General features: G+C 39.1%; 1 protein-coding gene across 1 annotated transcript in view; it reads left to right on the forward strand.

Annotated features, from left to right (window-relative positions):
• The first annotated feature begins 1,309 nt into the window (after positions 1-1,309).
• chrm2a (cholinergic receptor, muscarinic 2a) overlaps positions 1,310-17,031 on the forward strand; it is an 86,006-nt gene continuing 70,284 nt past the window's right edge. The window contains exon 1 of the mRNA XM_031737512.2: positions 1,310-1,379. The gene's annotated coding sequence lies outside the window, so the exon portion shown is untranslated. The remainder of the gene's footprint in view (positions 1,380-17,031) is intronic.

The following is a 17,031-nucleotide window of genomic DNA, read 5'->3' on the forward strand; positions in this document are numbered from 1 at the left end:
TTGGTCAAATTCAGCATAGAGGAAGAAGAAGAAGAAAGAGTTACCTGTGTTACCTGCATGTTGGATGATCTTGGGAAGGGTGCTGGTTGGTTTGGGTCTATGAAACTGACTTCAGCTTTACTTCCTGTGGGCAGATGACCTGTTAAGAGGCAAACACATAAATACACAGAGCCAGAGTGACTTTAAAAACTACTTCCCCAGTAGATGTCAGTAAAACATTCTCATCCTCTGTTTGTTTTTCCAGAAATCTTGGCTGTGTGGCAGATTTTTTTGAGAAATACTGAATAATGTCAAATCACTCCAAGACTTTAATAGCAGCAGTCCAGTTCCCAAATGCAATGTTGTAATAAATCAGGCAGAAATTCAGCTTTCAAACAAGTGCTAAGCGGGTAAATCTGATAAGCGCCAGTCAGTTATGATAAAAGGAGTCATTCCGCTGTGAGAGCCGTCTTCAGAGAGAGAAGGGGGGAAACTAAGTCCCTACAATGTATACAACTTGACACGAAGCAGGTCCTGTTGGCCACGTGTTTAGATAATCAACAGGTTTCCTGCGAAGACACGTGTGCATAGACAGAAATACATGATGCAGGTCTGAGAGCCATTCAGTTCTTCTTTTGTTTGAATTTAGGTTTCTTTTCAAAAAGTACTTGAATAAACAAAGATTGTTTCTTAATTAAAGGTACACTAAAATCCACGTCGATGAAAAGATTGAATTTTGCAGAGGCAAAAGGTGAGCAAGCTTTGCTTTTGGATTTCTTTTCCCGCATCGCTTATATTCGCTCTCCTTGGTGCTGAATCTAAAGTCTACGCAAAGCTCTCACTCAGGCTTTTTTTTAATGGGAACTATATATAAGAGAAAAGCCACAAGCAAAATTCTGTCTTTTCAATCAAAATGACAATGATTAAGACCGAAGTACACCCCAGCCAATTAAAATATAATTTGAAGAAAAAATCCAATGTCGTTAAAAAATATACTAACGGGCTAAATGAGCTGATTTACCGCGGAAAATCTGTGGCAAGTGTCTGATTCTCCTGGCATGGGGTTTAATTAGTGTACCGACGAATAGCACTCTTTCAAGCTGCGGGTGATTTCTGTTTTAAATCACGTGTTGCTGCACTAAACTCAGGCTGGTTTCCCTAAATCTGAAAGGCAAATAACGACTGTCGTTACCGTCAAAGAGAAGCCAGCCTACTTCTTACGGCTCTCTCTCCCTTTCTCTCGCCGTCTTGCTCACGCACCCCCCACCCCCTCTGCACTTTCTCCTGTGCAGCGCGTTTTGTCTCCAAAGCCCGTCTTCAGAAGCATGTCCTCAGACATGCAACAGCGATGCGATGAAGCGGACCAAAAAGAAGCCACCAGCGTGACAGCATAAAAGCAGGTAAGCTGCCGACTGAATATTGGCCCCTTTATGATCAATAGTCTGTGATTTCTGAAAGGAACCAAAGGATTCGATATTTTATCTGAAGCTGTCAGACAAGAAGCGCTTGTTTTTTCAGTAAAAGGGGTTTATTAAGCTGTCTTGCTCAAGGACAGTCCGAAAGGAGGAAGTAGTTGTGGTCAGGAGTTGAACCTTGGACTTTTTTTTTTTTTTTTTTTTTTTTTTTTTTTAGTATGGGACTATCTATCTATACCCGCCAGGTTGCTCACACAGCCACATCAACACCTGCGTATACATTCAATATGTGGAAACTCGATTGTCACGGTGCTACTCCGAGTGGGGGTTATTCTGATTTCAAACATTTCAGCGCTGTTTTGGTTTCATGGAGTGGCAAAAGTACATAACTCTGGTTTCCACGTAATTCAGCTCAGAGAAAACATCCTGATCCTCGGTGACTATTGAAAAATATTTTCACACCTTATAATCGAACTAGAAAGAGCCCGTCTAATATCTACTGCTTTGGAAGCTATGCGCAATGAACACAAAGACATTTCAACAGCTCCCTGTGCCAACATCGGTGTCTTTGCGCATCTTAGATGGAGCAAGGGGAACTTTGTGGTTCTGATATACTTTTTTTGACAACCCCAGAAGCGGAAACAATTTCAGAGTCATGGACCGCGATACCTTATTAATTTTGTCAATATTATACGATCACGCGTCCATTGCGCGCATTTTTATCAAGTATTCAAGACGTTAAAGCCTAATTTCTCCGGACATTACTAATTCCAACAATATGTTTTTGGATCCTTTCTAAAAGGAAGAGCCAATTGACTTACTCGAACCATAATGTGTGCTTAAAGGACTCCAATGTGACTTGGATAAAAGCGCTCCGCATCGTTTCATTCAAGTCTGGATAAAATTGCTGGTCTCATTTCTACAATAGGAGGCAAATAATTCCCAATGGAGAGAAAACTCGCCTTTTGACAATTCCTACGTGCTGAAACCTTATGTATAGTCGTTAATGTGGCACCAGAGATACAGATCTGTGAAAGTCTATAATTGCCCAAAAGCGGTTTTCTCTCGTCTCATTAATTCGATAAAACCATTCTTGATTTCAGCGAGCTTTTTCGCCACATGTTCACATTCCCCGTGTTTTCAACAGCGATCGCAATAAAAATAAGCATTTTTTTTTTTCATATTTGCACTGAGATCTACCGTCACCTTTTAGAATGAGATTAGGAGATGATTTGGCGTCGAAGACGCACCAGAGGTGCGTAAAAGCGCAACGCAACAGAACAGATTTGAGACTGCGGGTTTCTGTCGGATTTTATAACCACGGGTCTTATAGTTGAGATGTTTTACTTCTAGATTGGATCTTCCAGTCATGTTTAACGACAGATAGAGAGGCTTTTGCCACTAAATCGAACAGGGGGCTCAAAGGTAAACCTGTTTCTGTTCTTTTTTGTTTCAAGTATTTTGATTTTTTTTCTCATTAGTTTATATCAAACAGCGTTTGGCTACAAAACCCATTATATTTTTCTAATCTGCACAACAGCAAAATTAACCGCAGTCACAGTCGTGTGACTGGAAAGGAGACCCCCCAAAAAACAAAACAAACAAACCCCCCCCCCCCAAAACAAACAAACAACAACAACAAAACGCAGTCTACTCCTACTGTATCGTTCGGCTAGATTAATCATCGCAGTTGTACGAGCTCTGTGGTTCGCTGTGATGATTGGAGGTGAGGTTGTAGTTTGGGGTCATTTCACTTCACTGAAAAGTTACAGCCAGAGAAGAAGGAGAAGAGGTTTTCTTGGAATTGGGGCGGGTGGGGGTGGGGGGATTTCTCAGTTGTTACAGTGGGGAGAAAATCGGGTTTCGCCAAGACTGGCGGCTATTTCTGACTGAGAGAAGAGGAAACATATGGTCTCTCCTGTGTGCCTCTTACCTTGATTTTAAGGACATTATAATAAGGCTAAGTACATTTTGCTTGTGCGTATTCATTTCTTATTTTGTAAATATTTAGTCTGATGCAGTTCACCAGCATCTGTGCTGATATCTGGTATTTTTAGCATGGTGTTGTACAGTTAACTGCTGTGGCTTGACCTTGATTACGTTTTGATTCCTGGCTGTAACTGGCTTTGTTTAAAGAGCTGAAGAGTAAACAAAAAGAAGTGGTGTTGCCTTAGTACCTCCTATCGACGCGGAACATTAACACGATGCTGGTTTTGTTCTTGTAAAAATCATTATTAATTCATGTGACATTTGATTTAGTTTCTTGCCAGAAAAAAAGGATTTCCATTTGGTGTGGAATCCGCTTCGCACCGTTTTCTTCTTTGGATTTGCACTGCAGGGGAACTAGCCCAGTTTTCAGTGTGACGAATAGTGTTCATTTGGCAAAACTCTTAAAACATAATGAAGTCAAAAGGAAACCAATATCAAAACCGTCAACAGGTTTGTGCTTGAGACAAAAACATGATTGTTTTTTCCTGAAAATGTTTAATATTGCTGTATGTGGATGTGCAGATAAAGGTTGTTTATTATGTTTTATGGGGAAAAGCAGTTTACAGGGCAAAAAAAATTCCATTAGGTGTAGAAAAATCACTCAACAGATTCACAGGACCTCTAAAAACAAAAATGCAAAAGAGATAATAATCACTGAAAATCAAATCCAAACCTGGATGGAGTCATATTTATTACATAATAGCATTATAAAAGGTGATATTTGTGTACACTTGGTAAAGTGTAGCTTAACTGTTGTAGCTGTATAAACTGTGACTGTTTCACTGTGCTACCCACGTCTTTTTCACAACTCCAACCACTTTTTAAGTTCCCAAGGCTTTTATTGTGTCCCTTTGTTCCTTCTGTTCTGTAGCAATGAAAATTTTTCTCTAAGCAAGTATTCGTTGTAACTTTCAACAACTTGTTGCTGTCCATTTCCACTTAAGACCGTGTCTGATACCATGATGCTGATAGGTGAGGTTTACATGAACTGTGAGTTATTCATTTTCAATGTATTAGATTTTTTAAAGTTATTTATAATTTCGCGAAGCTCACTGAGGTCTACTACGATCAGATGTGTAGCTTGCTTTAATTTAAACCCTTTTCTTTAACCCTACTGCTATTTCATGAAATATGCAGATGACAGAGTGTCAGAATCTGGTCTCCATGAGCTTGACTGATGTAGTAAATGATGACATGCATTGATTTATGTATCACCCTGCAGTTCTGCATGAATATTGCGTATTGGTGTCTTTGTTGTTGATGCAGATGAGAGTAATGTGACAAATATTTAATAGATTAAGTGTATTTCTGGGATTTAGGAATCAGCACCTTTTGCTTTGCTTTTGTGTTTAAAAGTGATCTTTATTCCTCATGTGTACAAAACACGCTAACGAAAGCTCTCGTTCTCGTTTGATGTCTTTCACATTGAAATCATGACGATTTTAACCAAAACAGTGCTTCATAACAGTGAGACATGCATGCACGTACACTCAAATGAAATGGAATGAATCAGTCTTTCTCGGTCACATTCACACGAAGGACGGAGAGCAAAGCGATTGAAGGAGGAGGCTCATGCCAGCGCTGCTACCTTCAGTGAGGGCACATTGCACACATATTGCTAAATCTGTGCTTTTGGCAGTGTTGGAAACAGTGTTACAGACAAGGTTGCTTTTGTAAATAGTTAAATTTAGCCAGTGGGGTGCCTCTTTGCATGGACATAAGCTTCTCAGTTGTAGAGAGGCTGCACAGTGCACATTAGTGAATCTGTGTATCTGGCACACACAGAAAGGAATGTCTAATTATCACGCTTTCAGCCGCAGTAGGGTCCTCTATTTGCACTGAGCTCCTGCTCTAATCGCTTTCTTTTTGTTGTCATTACATACTTATTTATTTTATTTTTATGCAATTAGAATGTTATTTTTGCTCCATGTGGATGAGCCGGAAAGTCCGTGTAGCATCGGCTGGGTGTTGAAGGACGCAATTGAGCAGAAGCAAAAGAATGGGCTCAACTGATCTGTGGAATTTTCCTGAAAGAGATGAAAAGAGATGACGGGGTTTTACATAACAGTGAGCATGTTGCATACAAGTACAGATGTATATGTGGGGATATGAGGTCATGCGAATGAAAAGAGTGACAGGATGAGGATGTCATTGACTCATACATATATAAACGTTGTTTCTAAATATGTATATATCCACAGTCAGAGCGTGCAGATTCTCATACGTTGAAGCTGATTCGGCCAGTGGAACAAATGACCAATGTACCATTTACTTGGACTGCTTCTCAGATGATGAGCGACTACAGAGCTTTGCAATATGAAGTGCCTCTAAACCACTGCACGAAGTGGCATTGATTGGACAGCATGAGAGGAGGGAGATTCCTCCTTAAGGTCATTATCAAGCAGACAGAGAGAGTTAGACGAAACAAACCAGTATAATTGCATTTGTAACAAAAGACTTGGAATCAATGGACTAAGCACTACTTACAGCAATTGGTCAGTGTATTTCATCAACATTCACATGGATCCAGTCTCACTGTAATTGCTTTTAAAATCTATGCTACGAAATTAGTTCAGCAGTTCTCTATGATGTAGTCTGTTCTCTTATGTCGCGATTCAGAATGTGTCTGACAAACCAGAAACTTTTTAACACTTTATAACATTTAATTAATTTTGACAGATAATTATTTATACATAATATTGCTACACACATACACATTAACATTTGATGATGTAATAACAGGGACTATTAAGCTTCATACTCTTCCAGACATCTACATGTACTGTCTAAGTGCACAAAAAACTAAGTACACCTTTACTGCATCGATAGAAATCAAGAGGGGAAGTTGTAACCAGGTGTTTTGGCTTGCAAAGGTTGATCTGAAAAAGAGTGTAAGACTTCTTGGACAAACTTCTTTCGAAAGATGAGACCAAAGTGGAGATAATTATCCATAACCGACAGTGGATCAGCACAAACACCTCATACTGCCGGGCATGGTGGTGGAGGGGTAATGATTTTGGCTTGCTTTTTAGCCACAGGACCTGGAAACCTTGCAGCCATTGAGTCAACGATGATCACCTCTGTATATTAAATTATTCTAAGTATTCTAGAGTTGAATGTGAGGCCTTCTGTCCCACATCTAAAGCTTGGCTGAAAATGGGTTATGCAACAGGACGATGATCCCAAGCATACCAGAAAATCTATAAAAGAATGACTGTAAAAGAAAAGAATCAAGCTGCTGTGATGGCTCATTCAAAATCCAGCCTTCAACTTTTTTGAAATACTGTGGTGGGACCTAAAGAGAGCTGTGCAAGAATGAATGCCCGCAAGCATCAATGAACTGAAGCAACACTGTAAAGAGTGGGACAAAATTCCAGAGAGACTGCTAAAAGAAAACAATGGCATTGCCGCTAAAGGTTTTTCTGCAATCTATTAAATCACTGGGTTTAGTAAGTTTTTCGTAGGACTGCATAGAGTTCTTTTTACATTACTATTGCAATGCTGTCTGGTTTGGTTTATCTAGTTCTTCAGGAAGTTGCAGCTCAAGGCCTGATCAAGATCAAACAGCAATGTCTACAACCTGATTTCTCAAAAGAGCTGGATTATACTTTAGGATTGTATTTCAAAGGCGTTGCATGGTTTTTCTTTTAGTCTAAAATTGATTTGAAGTTTCTTATTGGCTTGACATGTCAGATATACTTTTTAGATTTTTAAATAATACATCTCACAGATTATCTGTAGCCGGCATCCAACTTACCAGCTCAATGCCTAGTCTATGGGAATTTTCTTTTTAAGGCCATTTCTTAAGAATACTTAAGACAGAACTTCAGCTTCAAATATATATATTTTTTCCAAAACAGAACTTTTTTTCCCTTCTAAAATTGATTATATCCACTTTTGTTTTAGCATTTTCAAACCCGAAGCCACAGAGCTAAGCTGTGAAAGGTTGAATTGCCCATTGTGGGTTGGGAATGAGTTGCTTCCTGGACTGGAATACTTCAAGCACCTCATGGTTTTGCTAACGAGTGGAGGAAACCCTCTGACAAATTGGTGCAGTACACCACAGCACACATCTGTTGTCGTGAGAAAGGGCTTAAGACTCTCAGCTAACTTGGGAAGACCTCGGTATCCCTCTTAGAAGTGCTTTAGCTGGTGGCTGGTAAGAAGAAAGCATGGACATCTCTGTCTAGAATACCTCACCCACTATGAGCCCGACCCTTGTTTTGTAAAGCACATGTTCGTGGACATGGCATGTGAAAACAATTTAGTTCATTCATTAATTTTCATTTTTAAAGCATTATTTTACTCTTCTATTGTTGGACATTTTTTTTTAACTCTTTTGACTGAAGTTTGTGTGCACAACTTTTTTAAATGAAAATAGCTGCCTGTTTTTACTCTTGGGCAGCAAAACCAAAAAAGTGAAAGATGTTCAATTTCAAGATAGATTTCAGTAGAATTCAGTTATAATATAATTTTTTTTAGCTTATTACTATCCCATTCAATACTGTTACGTATCCATTGTTAATCATAGATCTTAATTTAAACATATTCATAGACAGAATTCTTGAATAGACCTGAAAAGTTATTTTTTAAGACTATAGCATTTTTAAACATGTCCTGAGTTTTTTAGTAAAATCTCATTTAGTTGATAGTGACACTTTTAGCTCCATTTATTTTGTTATGTATTTTACTATGTTATAACTGATACCATGATACATTAACTTTTTTTTTCAAAAATTAACATTATCAACATCTTATCTTTAAATCAAACTGGATGCAAAATGTCCCGGTGGTGCAGCTTCATAATTTTAGTCCTTTTACCTTAGCAGCATTGGTCTGTGTTGCATTCCTGAATAACAAAACCTGAACAGCAGTTGAAATGCGACAGCAGCAGTTGTAAGTACTACCCTCTAAACCTCTGGAGATTCCTTTGAATGTGGTGCACTTCCAAAAGCCTCAGGTGTTCTCCAGTCTTGCCACTCACCCAGCAATAATGCCAGGCAGCCATTCTTTGCTCTTAATTACTCTGAGCCTCAGTACCAGATAATTCCAACCAGCTTTATTATCTGGCTCCGCCATTGTCATTTCCTCCATAAAACATTCAGATTCGGTATGCCTGTCTGCTCGCATCTGACCTTGGCAGGGAGGCGTTATTCTAATTGCCCACAGGCCAAATTCCTCTATGATTGGAGATTGTAGGACATATTAGACTAAAAAGGTAGAATCAAGCTTTCCCTCTGACCTATAGCATATGCTTTTACACACAATTAGGGCCTATTCACAGAATGGCATTACCAAGAGAGCTCTGTGATGTGGACAAAAACAAAGAATGAAGGTAGGAGTGAATTTAGATTGCTTTCTCTTTTTTTCTTTTTGCAGTGCAACTTTAGCAGCAGGGGGAACAGCTTCAGCTGGTGTCACAAGTTCTTGTAAATGGCGCCAACATGACAGGGCGCCTTAATATCTCACTGTGCTGCTGCAGATGTTTTTGAAGTAGCCCTGTGTGACTTTTTCGTCTTGTTGGCGAGGACCACTAACAAGCAATTAGCCAACAGGAGGAGTGCTTGGTATTTCATGGGACGAAAGCTGAGCTTACAGTCTAAGACTGCTCTTTGTTTTGCCTTTGAAGGTTTTGGTTGCTATAGGAAGGAAAATTCGCAGCAGATACAAATGCAGGTTAAAATCCTTTAAGGTACATGAGGCAGAGGAGCGATGCTGCTAGTGTTTGAAAGACGTAAAATGACCAAACAGAAGATACAGATGCACATAACCTTCAATATACCATTGGGAGTTTTGTACCACAGATTACACAACAGTATGTGTGATCCATTAGAAGTAGCTGAGCATTAATTCATGCTAAGTGCGAGTCAATGAGCTGCTGGTGGTTGATTTCTATTTGAATAGGCAATAAAAGTCAAACTCTCTTCCTGGAGGAATTGCTGTCCTAATTACTGGCCTGCCTGAAGCTGATAAACAGGAATGATCATCAGTTGGAGACGCCATGTACTCAACGTCAGTAATGAATCACAGTCATTTCTTCCCTGCCATTCTCTTGTTCTTACCACAGACAGATTATGCCATCTGTTAGCTTCTTGACCACTTTGGTGCAAGTTGAGATACCCCAATGTCTAGTGGATAGACTGCCATGAAACTGGATAGGTATTCATGTCTGGGTAAATGTTAGAAGACATAATGATGTTCAGCACCGCTGTTTGTCATGATGTTTTGATAAAATTTGCTAATTGGCTTATTATAATGGAAAACAACACAGCAGTTGTTATACCTGTGTACACTGATGTTGTAAGCATGTCTAGCTAGCATTAGCATACACGGCTATAAGCTTCGTTTCAGTTTGCAGTTCTAAAATATGATCATATATTTTCTTATTGGAGTTTTGAGAATGTTTTGTAACAACACTGCGACTAAAAATTTAGCTAAAAACTCAAAATGTGACTATTGCTACAAAGTTGCTTTTTAGAATCAAATTAAAGTTTTTTAGGGTAGATATTTAAACTCAGAATTGCTCTTTATTGTAATTAAAATAACAAACCTAAAACACTCCAATGGGGTACTTTGAATTGCAATCAGTAATAATACAAAAAGCAATGAGCAGTCTTCTCTTTGAATATTCCTTATTGCATTTTGGATCCACAATCTCCATCAATAAACTGGGCTTTTTTAGGAATGTGACTAACAGGTCTGTTAATTTTAAATCCCTAACAAAAATAGAAACCACATACAGCATACATACACACATAGATTTTATTTCACAATTAAATATATCTGTCTACAATGAAAGGAAATTTACTTCGAAAGCCAGACATATTGCATTCAGAGCTTTGAAAATCACTAATTTTAGAAGCATTAGTTGAAATAGCTTAAGGGATTTGAAGTGTTACAACAAAGTGTCTATAGAAAAAAATAATAGATTTAGTTTCCAGACAGTTTACAAATTGTCAGAAAGAGTATGAAACAATTACACTCTGTCTTCAGATTCCCTGTGAGAAAAAGACCATGTGTGAAATCAAAGCTGAATTAGAGCTGCCTCTGAGACAGATGACTTCACACACGACTCAATACTGTGTACACACACAGCAGATGAACATGGCCCTGACCCTGGATACTGTGGATCAAATCAAAAGGTAAACATTCTTCTCTCCACACTGGAAAAGAGGCTAGCGTAGTGGCTGGCACAGCAAGAAGGGAGCATCATTTACCAGGTCAATATTATTAAGTCCAGTCATAAAAGTAGTCTGTTAATGTTATTGCATCCGGTGTCACCTCTTGTTTTATTCCTCTGATTTGGCAAGTGAAGACTTGTTTATTGCCTGAGGTGTAACCTGGTTCTTCCTGTGTTTCTTTTAATGTCCAGAGGCATTGCAAACTGTAGTTCCCTTTTATGTGGTCAGTCGGTTCAATTTATTGACTCTGTCAACACTGTCTTTTTAAACGAAAACGTGAGATGAAGCCCAGATAATGGTAGTAAATACCACAGCGTTTGATGACATTTGGCGGATGTTGACCTTTTTTTTTTCCTCTCAGAAAAGATTTCTGTTTTTGAGGTGCCTCCAGGGAAACCAGAGTATGGACATTTTCACTTTTATTCCAATATACACAAAAACGGAAATTAGGGGCATGTGATATTTCCACAGGATAAACATGCTTGGTTTATTTAAAAGACAAAGCACAGGCTAAGATTATATGTACATTTATGAAGTGCAGTGTGACTGTGTCATCCGAGACCTGGATGGTTCACTTCCCCTCAGGCTTGGCTATAAGAAGTCAGTGGACGTTGTACTTTATCCAAAGCTTTGTACAGATTCGTGGTTTAGTTTGACATTCTCAAAGAGGATCCCTGAAGGTCTGTGTAACTCGTTCCAGGTGAACGATTTGACATTTGGAAGAAATGCCAGCAAGGAGGAAAGTGGGCACTTCTTGGGTTTTCCGAGCTCACGCGTGCTTGTGTGTTGTGGAATTTTGGGGGGTTTCTTGTTTGCATTCTTCAGTGGATGTATGGTGAAGTTCAGCACATTTTCCAGCCACTTTTTTAACCTCTTTGGTATACTATTCAGTGGGCTCACTATGTCAGAGAGAGAAGTCCATCTGAAATGCTGTTATTTGACTTGACAGGAACAGGACTGCTGACAGAGTCCAGAGACTACGCTGTGTCAGAAGAACACAAACAGACTGTAGGATAGATTCACTGTGTGAGGCACCCGTCGCCCCTATGTTCACACTCTCTGATGGCCCTTTTTGACAGCCCTCTCACAAACAAACCAGTCATAGCAGGAAAAAAATGCCTCATCATAAAACAACTTAGAGTCACACGAAACGGATTTTCCAAGTTGTTATCCTTTGTTGTCATCCACGCTAATTGTTTGGCTAGCATTTTAAATAATATTATACTATGCAAATTCCTACCTTTTTCTAAAAAGCGTTCATAGTTTTGACCTCTAGTGCTTTTTTTTCTTAATTGGCTGCAGTGAAGTAGGTCATGTCAATAAACTTGCCACTCACCAATGGGTGTGGTTTGTTACATAACCGCAGTGAAGTGCAAAATTGAGCCACTGGATGTCTCTAAAAGCATGTTTTTTGGATGACTCATCCTGCATTAGTGGTTCATCCTTTAATTTGTCCAATCATCTGTGAGTCATCATTCATCACTAACATTATTAGCTTGGCAATATTAGGTAGTTGGGAAATGTTTGGGCTTGGAGATGTTATTGGAAATGCAGGTAGGGAATCAGTTGTGGTCCTTTACCTCCACAAATTTCTGTGGCTCTCCAAAGACCTCATGCCAATTAAGTCTTTTTTTCGTATTCAAATTCACGTACATATATGAACAAAATGAAGGAGAGCATTGCTATGCAGGTACATCTCCACAGCTGTCTCTATTTTGTCTGTCGATCAGAAGAAAAATACAAGAGACAAGGTCATCCCACTTCTCTACAATTTTATACAGTTTCCTTGTCCAATCAATACTCTCCAACATGGCTAAAACAGAGAGGTCTCATTCCCCAGTCACCTAATAATTGAAAGCAGTTAGCATAGAAGATGGGACGTGAGTAACAGTGGCGTCTGCTTCTTGCTTTTTCATTGAATAAAATCAAGCTTTGTAATAAAAGCTCAAACTCAGTGCTTGGAATGTTTTAGGTAAAAACCTTTTCCACTTCAGTTTGGGACATACTCTGTGTATTTTTATAAATAAGGGCAAAATACACAGAGTATCCAAATCCAGTAAAGCATGCATTAATAGAAAAGTTTTAATGCAGGAACTTTCATGTTTTTCATTGTCTTAGAGAATTTCTTTCAAGTAATTCAGTTGTAAAACCAACTTGTATCAGTAAAAGATGATTGTTTTTAATAAGCTGAAAAATATGGGTTTTAAGTTTTTATTTGACTGGGAATAATGAATATCTACAAAGAAATGTCCCGGGTCTCTTTATCTCTGTACCTGTAAAACATTTTCTTTTCTGTTCTTTCACATTTCTCATTTGATGTTCAGATTTTATTTGATCAAAAATGTTCCCAGTTTCCAGATCACTCTTAAAACTGCGAGCCTCAATACTCAGAAGTACTTTTAACTTTTTTTCATACTTCTTTTTTTTATGCAAGGCAGCTTTTCAGTCTTCAAAGTAATATTAACTTTTTTTTATTTTGTGGGCCGACACATGTCTCCGGTGATTAGTGCTGACTGTCTGACTTTGCATTGGGGGACTGAGGACTTGTTGCGGTGTTCTAAAATCCTAATTAGATTAGTGGTTTATTGGTGGGGGAAGTACAGGAAAGGTCATCCACTTTGCTAAAAGCACAGATGGCCATAGCACTCATTTGAGGAAAGCACCATTCTCCAGGTGCCTAATTAGAATGATTAACATATAGTCAGTTTTAAATTAGATCTTGGTAATATTGAATTAGGTACAGTATGAATAAAAGGTCAAATAAGTGAGTTACAATAAAGGGCTAAGTGTCTTGATTCTTATCAACACGACAGAAAACATAGGTTGCTTTGGTGATATTTAATATTGCCGCACATTGACGTCAAGAATGGGAGAACTAAGGATTCTTGTGATGGGTCGTCCCCTCTGCTTTTATGCTTCTTGTAATGTCCCATTGTTAGCACTTGGATTCAAAGGTGGATATGCACGTTTATGCTTTGATTATTATCATCTACATAATAGATAACTGATGCGACCTTGACATTCTGTCTCAGCACAGCACCTCAGCAGTACTGTTTTATGTGTTCAAACAAACCTCCTTATTGGGAAATACATTTATTTTGGTAGATAAGTGAACACCAAACCTTGTATCAGAGCGATTCTATCTTTAAATTACACTTCTGTGAGAATGTGAGTGCGTGTTCTGCATAATTATGCCCTTAAACAACTTCTGTTCAGAAGTGCAAATGTTGATACTGAGTCTGACTCAATCTTCTTGTCCTTGAAACCACCTAACTTTGTATATTCTAATTCTGAACTGCAAAGACGCACTTTGCACATGATAAAAACTGCTCACCTGACAAACATTGAAAGTGCTCAGCTTCCAAGGACAGTCCTGTTGTGGTCATACAGGGGTAATTTCAAATGTTTTCAGCCTCTCAGTTAGGGGCCTCTACTCACTGGAGAGCTGTGCCATAATATGAGTTAAATTAGGATAATAATTCCTACTCCCCAAAAGATTCATTATGGCAGCCATTCCTGGAATTATACCAGAAGGAACTAAATCCCTTGGAGTTAATTTCAAACCGTGGTGTCACTTTTCGCAGTGATGCAACAGAGGAGTGCAGCTCGTCCAATTACCTGTTGGCTGGTGATTTATTTGGTCACTTCTTTTCTCCTTCCATCCCCACGCTAGCATCCTTCACTCACACTCCCTCATTCCCCTCTCCCTACTTTATCATTCTGCTTATCCCATATCCCGGCTTCTCTCGTCTTTCCATCTCCCCTCCGCTCTCCGTGTTTGGCCTCTATATCTCCAGAGCAGTAATGGTGCGGTTCACCATGCCGGGACTCAATAATGAAGCTGCTGCCCCAGAAAAGCCATGTTAATGTTGACTCTGGGATCAGATTCTGCTCCAAGACACACAGCGGTGACAAATGAATGTGCCAGATTGAGCCAACCAAGCTCAGTAAACAGCACATATAGATTTGGGGCTTTGACTGAGAACTGGGAGATGAGATATTTTGCCAACAGATTATGGATATGAGAAAATAGAAATTCAAATTTACTCACCAGGGGATATTTGAATGAGCTGTTAACATAACTTTAACTTGTAGTAAATAGCTGAAAACTTGTAGCTTTTTGGGGCATGTCCAACTGGAGTAGTACATTGTGTTAATAAATGGGGAAGTGGAACTGCAGCTCCCTTAAGTATTGGCTCATCCATCTGGTTGTCAACAGCACTGACGAGCTGTCTGACTGCTCTGGCTTTGCTACTGTGACCTCCCTTGACCCCCTCGATCCGGTCTGACAGGCAGCGATGCGCTCTGTTAGTAGAAAGGTGTGTGCATCTGTCTGTCTTCTTCTGTGCTTAGCTGCATTTACATCTGAGGATTGGTGTGCCAGTGACCCCGGCTGATGTACATAGGCAGGCACAAGGAGTTTCCTACGTTTGCCATTCCCATGTTTCTCCTGTCAGACTCTGTCTGGAGCCTGCAGAGCAGCCATGCATGCCTTCCCTCCATCACCAACAATACTCTGTCTGTTATGCCCACCCATGTTCCTGTAGCCTGATGTATAATCCATTTAAGTACCTTCAAACTATATTAGGCCCATTTGAAATGTTTGTCCTCAGGGACATCCTAATGTAAAGCCCCACTGTGATGCTTTTAAGTAAAACTAAACCTGGTTTGGCTGCCACGTACACTAATATTTAACCAAGCATAATATGTACTGCTGCTAAAGTCAGATTTTTGGATTCTATCCTGTCTAAGGTGTATTTTTAAACCAGGGGTTTCTCAAACATCACTGAAATGTATGTTCAATATGGTTGTAGAACTCGACAAGCAACAAGCAAAGTGACCTTAAGGTGGATTAAGCAAGTGCGGGGAAGAAATGATAAATTTTGAATGTAAACTTTCTAATTTAGTGGCACATTAGCAGAGCAGCCTCAGTGTTTTGTGTCTACATGGGCACAGTAATGTGATGTTGAATCAGGGCCCAGCACACAATCACTGCAGATTCACTTAAAACAGAGGGAAAAGGACTTTAGTTATAAAAGAAAAGAAAAAAAAAACGCTACACTGCCTGTGTAAAAATCTGAATTGATCAGTTTTGTCAGACTAACTCAGGGGTGACGGGAAAAAAATGCAGCTGTAACACTTGTTAGATAAATACAGCTTTGCAAGTAAGGAAAACAAATTGCCATTGCTGAGAAAACTGTTATTTCACAACAGCAGTTTGTAAGCGCACTCTACATGCAGCTTGCAAATGTACCCAAATGACAAAGAAAAAAAGATCCTCTCTCACAAATAAATTAAAAAAAATGTGTCATTTATTTGTGTGTGTGTGAGTGTGTGTGTGGGGGGGTGTATTAACTCACACTTGGTGTGGGTAAGCACTTCTCCCAACTACTGATTGCTTGGATGTCAGGAATTTAGGGGTGAGAAATTTGGTGGTTGCTGTGCTACACACAATCCCATGTAAATTCTCACTCTGTGGGAAACACTGCAGTGGAAATTGCGCACAATGATAAAAAGAAATGCTCTCACCTCATACGGCTTTGTAAAAGCAGGCACGCTTCCATTAGATTATTTAGCAATGGCTGCAGTGATTTATTTGAGCTCTGCTCCTCGGGGCTCACCTTTGGCATCTTGTGTTTAATACCCTGAACGTGAGGTGTTTAGGGCACATAAACTGTACAGAAACTGACCTGCGTTACATGTAAACTGATGGACTTTTTGCAAGGCCACTATGTCAATTCAAAGATTTAAAGATATTCGCCGTTTCTTGCACTTTGATGACAAGAGGACCAGAGCCTACCAACTGAAAACAAACCACATGGCAGCTTTCCGCTACATATGGGACCTGTTCCTGGTCAACTGCAGGCAGAAATTCATCCTCAGTGATTGTGTTACAGTGGATGAACAACTTGAGTCTTTCAGAGGGAAGACCCAGCTTCTGCAGTATATGCAGAGCAAGCATACAAAAGTGATACAAGTGATACAAAAACTGCAATTTCTTAAAATTAATGAAAAAATAAATAAAAATGCAAAGGGCCTCATGTCACAAACATGTTTTATGAGGAATACCTCAAATATGAAAATATTACAACTCTTCGTTTTAACGATTTTGAAGAATAACAACTGAGTTTATAGCAAAATGCATTATTTCTATTTGGGGTCATTTTTGACCCCACTCGTGGAAGAGTGTAGGTATTGGTAGGTTGTGCATCCAAGGGTTAAAAGCCTGTTGTAAACAGTGGAGTAAAATTTAGAATCCAATCATGAAAAAAAATGGCAGTTTCATTAGTTCGCTGGTGACCAGTGTTGGTCAAGTTACTTGAAAAAAGTAATCAGTAACTAATTACTGATTACTTCCCCCCAAAAAGTAATCCCGTTACTTTACTGATTACTTATTTTCAAAAGTAATTAATTACTTAGTTACTTAGTTACTTTGTAAAAACACGATTTACAACCTGAATAGATAA

This window comes from Oreochromis aureus, linkage group 17 (genome assembly GCF_013358895.1).
Source record: "Oreochromis aureus strain Israel breed Guangdong linkage group 17, ZZ_aureus, whole genome shotgun sequence".
In the NCBI taxonomy this organism is placed as follows: domain Eukaryota; kingdom Metazoa; phylum Chordata; class Actinopteri; order Cichliformes; family Cichlidae; genus Oreochromis; species Oreochromis aureus.